The sequence below is a fragment of the Neofelis nebulosa genome, chromosome 14 (assembly GCF_028018385.1).
Source record: "Neofelis nebulosa isolate mNeoNeb1 chromosome 14, mNeoNeb1.pri, whole genome shotgun sequence".
NCBI lineage: Eukaryota > Metazoa > Chordata > Mammalia > Carnivora > Felidae > Neofelis > Neofelis nebulosa.
Genome location: NC_080795.1, coordinates 66,496,462 through 66,502,461, shown reverse-complemented (window position 1 = coordinate 66,502,461; position 6,000 = coordinate 66,496,462).

Genomic DNA, 6,000 nt, shown 5'->3' with positions numbered 1-6,000 from the left:
TAGTGTTCACCTCTATGAATTTTGAGAAATGCACACAATCATATAACCACACCACAGCCAAGATCTAGAACATTTCTATCACCCACGCTCTCCTGTAGTCAACTGCTCCCCACACCCAACCCCTGGCAACCACTGATCAATGATCTCTCCCAAAAGCTTTGCCTGTTCCAGAATATCCTATGAATGGAATCATACAGGGTGAGCCTTTTGAGTGTGGCTTGTTTTCACTTAGCATAATGCATTTGGGATTGATCCATATTGTGGCATGTGTCTCAGTGGTTAGCTACTTTTTAAAAAAAAATTTTTTTTAACATTTATTTATTATTGAGAGACAGCATGAGCAGGGGAGGGGTAGAGAGAGGGGGAAACACAGAATCCGAAGTAGGCTCCAGGCTCTGAGCTGTCAGCACAGAGCCCGACACAGGGCTCAAACTCACAAACTGCGAGATCATGACCCAAGTCGAAGTCGGTCGCTCAACCAACTGAGCCACCCAGGCGCCCCAGTGGTTGGCTACTTTTTATTGCTGAGTAGTGTCTTATAATATAGATGTACCAGTGTATCTGTTTCTCAGGTGAAGGACATGGGGTTGTTTTTAGTTACGAGTGTTTATGAATAAAGCCACTATAAATATACATCGATAAGCTTTTTAAAAAATGTTTTTTTTTGAGTGATAGAGTGCGAGGTAGGGAGAGGCAGAGAGAGAAGGAGACACAGAATCTGAAGCAGGCTCTAGGCTCTGAGCTGTCAGCATAGAGCCCAACATGGGGCTTGAACCCATGAACCGCTAGATCATGACCTGAACTGAAGTTGGATGCTTAACCAAGTGAGCCACCCAGGCACTCCTATCTATAAGCTTTTGAATGAACTTAAGTTTTCTTTTTTTTTTTTTTTTTAATTTTTTTTTTTTCAACGTTTATTTATTTGTGGGACAGAGAGAGACAGAGCATGAACGGGGGAGGGACAGAGAGAGAGGGAGACACAGAATCGGAAACAGGCTCCAGGCTCCGAGCCATCAGCCCAGAGCCTGATGCGGGGCTCGAACTCACGGACCGCGAGATCATGACCTGGCTGAAGTCGGACGCCTGACCGACTGCGCCACCCAGGCGCCCCTGAACTTAAGTTTTCACTCACTTAAATACCTAGGGGTGAGGTTGCTGGGTCTTATAAATTATAAATTTCTTATAAATTTCTTTATAAGAAATTGCCAAACTCTTTCCTAGAGTCCTGTACCATTTTGCGTCCCACCAGCAATGTATGAGACTTTCAGGAACTTTGCATTTATGCCAGGGTATAGACTTCAAAAAACAATCATATCCATTGCTGCTGACAGCAAGGCCGGCCATATAACTTTTCGGGGCCCCGTGCAAAATGAAAACATGGGGTCTCGTGGAGCCAAACAACAGGAAAAAACTGCCATTAATGGCATTAAAATAGAAAGATTTTTCCTTTCTACCACAGAGTCTTTCTCTCTCGACTTCTCATGGTATTTTTTTTAACTTGCTATTTCATGTTTTAAGTAAAGAAATACTAACATTCAAAATTATTAGCATGAATTTTACCTTTCATCTTCATATGGTGCAATGCCTTTATGTATGTATTTATTTATTTATTGTTTAATTTACATCCAAGTTAGTTAACACATGGTGCAACAATGATTTCAGGAGTAGATTCCTGAAGCCCCTTCCCCATTGAGCCCATGCCACCCCCGATCCCTGGTGCAATGCCATTTTAAATGCAACTATGACAGCATTTACCGTGTATGTAGAATCACTGAAATTATACAATGCGTATTTTGTTTGTGCATGCATATGTATTTTCTTCTTCCCAGAAAGTGGAAATGCTGCAGAAAATGAGCTCACCTGTTTTTATTCCACTTCTCGCTACGTGCGTATTCTACTAACAGTCTCTACCTCTGGCTTACCGGTGAATATGGAAGGAGAGAAAGAAGGAAGTATTTCTTTCTCTTCCCTTCCGTAAGCATATGTGAAATCCCTTGGCTGTTTTTTGGGACATGACTGCCCTTTGCTGCATTCAACGCAAATTCTGGTGCCAACAGAAAGCGTGACCTCTCGGGTCTCGTCTTGCCTCTCTCAGTCACAGATGTAAGGCACGTACCCGGTCTTCACTGGGAGTCTCACTGACTTTCCACGCGTCATGGACCCACCGGAGTTCAGAGCTCACGGGGCACTGTGAATGCTCTGTGCCAGTGGGTCAGCAAGGAACTGCAGGCAAGCACAGTACACACGTTTGTTCTGCTCACTCCGCCATTGGACTTGACTTACAAACCCCCAGCTCAGGGGTGCCTGGGTGGCTCGGTCAGTTAAGTGTCTGACTCTCGGTTTTGTCTCAGGTCACGATCTCGTGGTTCATGGATTTGAACCCCTCATCGGGCTCACCACTGGCAGCGTGGAGCCTGCTTGGGATTCTCTCTCTCCCCCTCTCTCTCTGCTCTCCCCTGTTTGCGTGCTCTCTCTCAAAATAAATCACTTAAAAAAATAAATTAATAAAAAAACCGCAGCTCAATGATAAAATTATTAAGAATTTCAAGATGGTGACGGCAGAGTATTAAACCAAGTGCAGGGTCCTTCTGAGCCTGGGACCTGTGTGAGCAAATTAAATACTTGTGATACCACTAAAATACTTTTATAATATTAAAAAAAATCAATCCCTGAGATTCTAGCTAATTACATTATTTGGGGTATTATGCTTTGTTTCTCTAGTGAAATTGTTCCTTTTTCTAGAATAAAGAACACAACTTCTGGGGGCGCCTGGGTGGCTCAGTTCGTTAAGTATCCGACTTCGGCTCAGGTCATGATTTCATGGTTCGTGGGTTCAAACCCCTCGTCAGGCTCTGTATCAGCAGCTCAGAGTCTGGAGCCTGCTTCAGATTCTGTGTCTCCCTCTCTCTCTCTTTGCCCCTCCCCCGCTCAGGTTCTCTCTCTCTCTCTCTCTCTCTCTCTCAAAAATAAATAAACATTAAAAAAAAAAAAAAGAACACAACTTCTGCTCTTTCATTACATCACAGCCCCTGGCCTGGCCAGGACTCCTATGGGCACTCAGAAAGTTCTAGCTGGTTTTCAGAGAAACCCACTGCAGTGGATAAGCTCCGGCACCACTCTGGCTCTGTGTGGAAGCAGGAGTGGGGACGAGCGCCGAGGCTCCCCCGTTACTCCCCTCTACACACGGCTGGGAGTGGCTGCGGTAGGAAGGTTGGGGATATCAGCTGGTAAAGGAAGGAATGTATGAGTAGGTCAGCCCAGCAGCATCTCAATGACTTCGAAATGATTATCAGGAATTTCACATAGTGCCTGGTGCAGGTCAGCAAATGGTCAGAACCTGCCCAAGGTGCCCATCGGCCTGGTGTGGGTTGTCAGAGGGACCCTCCCTCCAAGCTGGGTGGGGAAACTCTCTGGGACTCCACCCTGTCTCTTTGCTTTGGAAAATAATTCTGGTGGCTTTGCCCTTTGTTTTGTGAATATTACATGTTCATTATGCAAGTTTGTGAAAAAACCGTGGCGCCTGGGTGGCTCGGTCGGTTGCACGTTTGATTCTTGATTTCAGCTCAGGTCATGATCCTAGGGTCGTGGGATGGAGCCCCGAGTCGGGCTCAGCGCTGAGCTTGGAGCCTGTTTAAGATTCTCTCTCTCTCTCTCTCTCTCTCTCTCTCTCTCTCTCTCTCTCTCTTTCCCTCTGCCCCCTCACCCATTCTTGTGGTGCTCTCTCTCTCTAGAATAAAAAATTTAATTAAAAAAATTAAAAATTGGTGAAAAAAACAGGCAAAAATAAGTAAAATGCATTAAAATGAAAAAAAAACAAACACCCTATTTTCCATAGCCACGTCACTGACATACTATTTAACATTTGTTGTGTGTGTGACAACAGTGTAGATTAGACCTCTCAGGATCCACTGCAAACTCCCTCCAGTGTGTACATCTCCCTTTTCCCCCAGGCCTCCCAAAAGCCAGAGCTCTGCATGGGACCCAAGCTCTGTGGGACAGGGGCCATCCTCCCGGGACAGGAGCACCCTCATGGGACAGGGCCATCCTCCCGGGACTCAGAAGGCGCTAGTGAGCAAATCGGAGCCACCAGGACCATGCTGGGGGTTCGGCTCTTCTGCAGCCGCAGCTGAGGCAGGAATGAGTGCAGGCTCCAGTCCGGTGTCAGAGGTGGAGAGTGCCGGTACCGAATTTCCACTGGAACCATCCGTGGTGTGGCCGGGCATCTTCCTGGGGTTGCCCTTGCCTCTGTAGCATCCAAGCATGGTTCCCCAGCCCTCCTGGAAATTCTGTAATGAGCTAACTCTCCAATAAATACCCTCCTGCTTAACCAGCTAGAGTAGATTCTGTCGTCAGCAGTGAAGAACTCTCTCCTGGGGTCTCAGCTTCACTCTGCCCAACCTCCTTCAGAGCACTTACCATAAAATGGAATGGCCTTGTGTATGTATTCCTTTACCACTTAATGTGTCTTCATGAGGGGGGAACCAGTTCTGTCTCATTCACCACTTGGATCCCAGTGGCTGTCTCAGGGCAGCGCTTGGTTAGTATCTGTCCGATGAAATATTTGGTCACCTTCCAGTAGGACTTAGCCCAGCACCAGCCACCCCTGGGGATCAAGTCAAGGGGTATTCTTTCTGCATGTATTCCCTCCCTGCCATTTGCTGACTGCCTCTTCTGCAGAGAAAAGCAGTGAATTGGAAGATAGCAACTTGCACCCCTCTGAGTCTAGTGACTTAAGGTTGTACAGATGAAAGAGCTCACTGTGGCCAATTCCTTGCTTCCCTTCAATGAGCAAAGACCTGCTCTGTGATGAGCATGTGTGTGTCTGTATGTGTTAAGTGGGGACAGATTTTTCTGAATAAAAAGACCCACAGACTCAGAATACCAAATTCATTCATTCATTCACTCACTCATTCATTCATTCATTCCACAAACACTGATTGAGGGTCTGCTCTGATGTATGTATGCATGAAGTGCAGGAGGGGGCCTGGACCTCCCAGTCAAATCCACTTTGTAATCAGACTTTCTCCCTTTGGCTATCAGACTGTCACCTAAATCACTTCAAGCCTCTAAGCCTTAAATTAAGAGCCAGATGATGCAACCTTTCCATTATGTGGTTGTGCAATTTCAGGCACAAACTCTATGTTTAAAATACAGGTGCGGGAGTAGATTTTAGTGATATGATTTGAAAGCATTAATGTTTAAGCAGGCCAGTCCCTGGATACCTACTGCAGGTAGGAGCCATGACACCCATTGGCCCTGTGACGAAGGTGGCTTCATGCCTGTGTGTCTCAGGGCTGTGCCAGGACACACAGTGTGACCTCTGTCATTGCCATTGTGTCTGTCGGAACCATAGGCAAAACCATTGTCTTGTTCCAGGTCTGAACCTGGAAGGGGCAGGCCCACCTCCTTGGGGCCCCAGGGCTGCTGGGACCACACCCATCACCACCTGTCTCACCTGAGGAGTGGGGAGGCCCTGAGAAGTGAGTGCTGTAACCCTTTCCTCTCCTCTGGCTAAGGGACCTCGCCGTCCTCTCCGCCCCGTATGTGAAGTGGGCAATGGATCTTCGAGTCCATTCCTGGCCACGTCATGGAAAGGCCTACTTGGTTATTAAATCAGATCCTGCATGTGTTTGGAACTGACAAATAGGTTTTTGATCAGACTAAAAGTTGGGGATATAGAAATGAACCAACAGCAGTCCCTGCTCTCCAGGAAAGACAAGCAATTACAGTAGAATATGAGAAGCTTCCTCTCCTAAGCAAACATTGGAAGGTCCACCATGGGTTCTACAGAGCCTACAGCAGACTCCTGTTGTGGTGGTGCCTACCTTTCCACGGGAAAGACGGCAAATGAGCAGTCACAACGTCTGCTCATTTGAAGTGTTAAGGTCAGGGGAGCTAAGAGAGAGAGCTATGTTCTCTGCAGAACAGAGAGGCCTGACCTAGCCCCAGCCAGGAGGCCTCTCTCAGGTCATGACACGTAGGCCGTGACCAGCAGGGCGC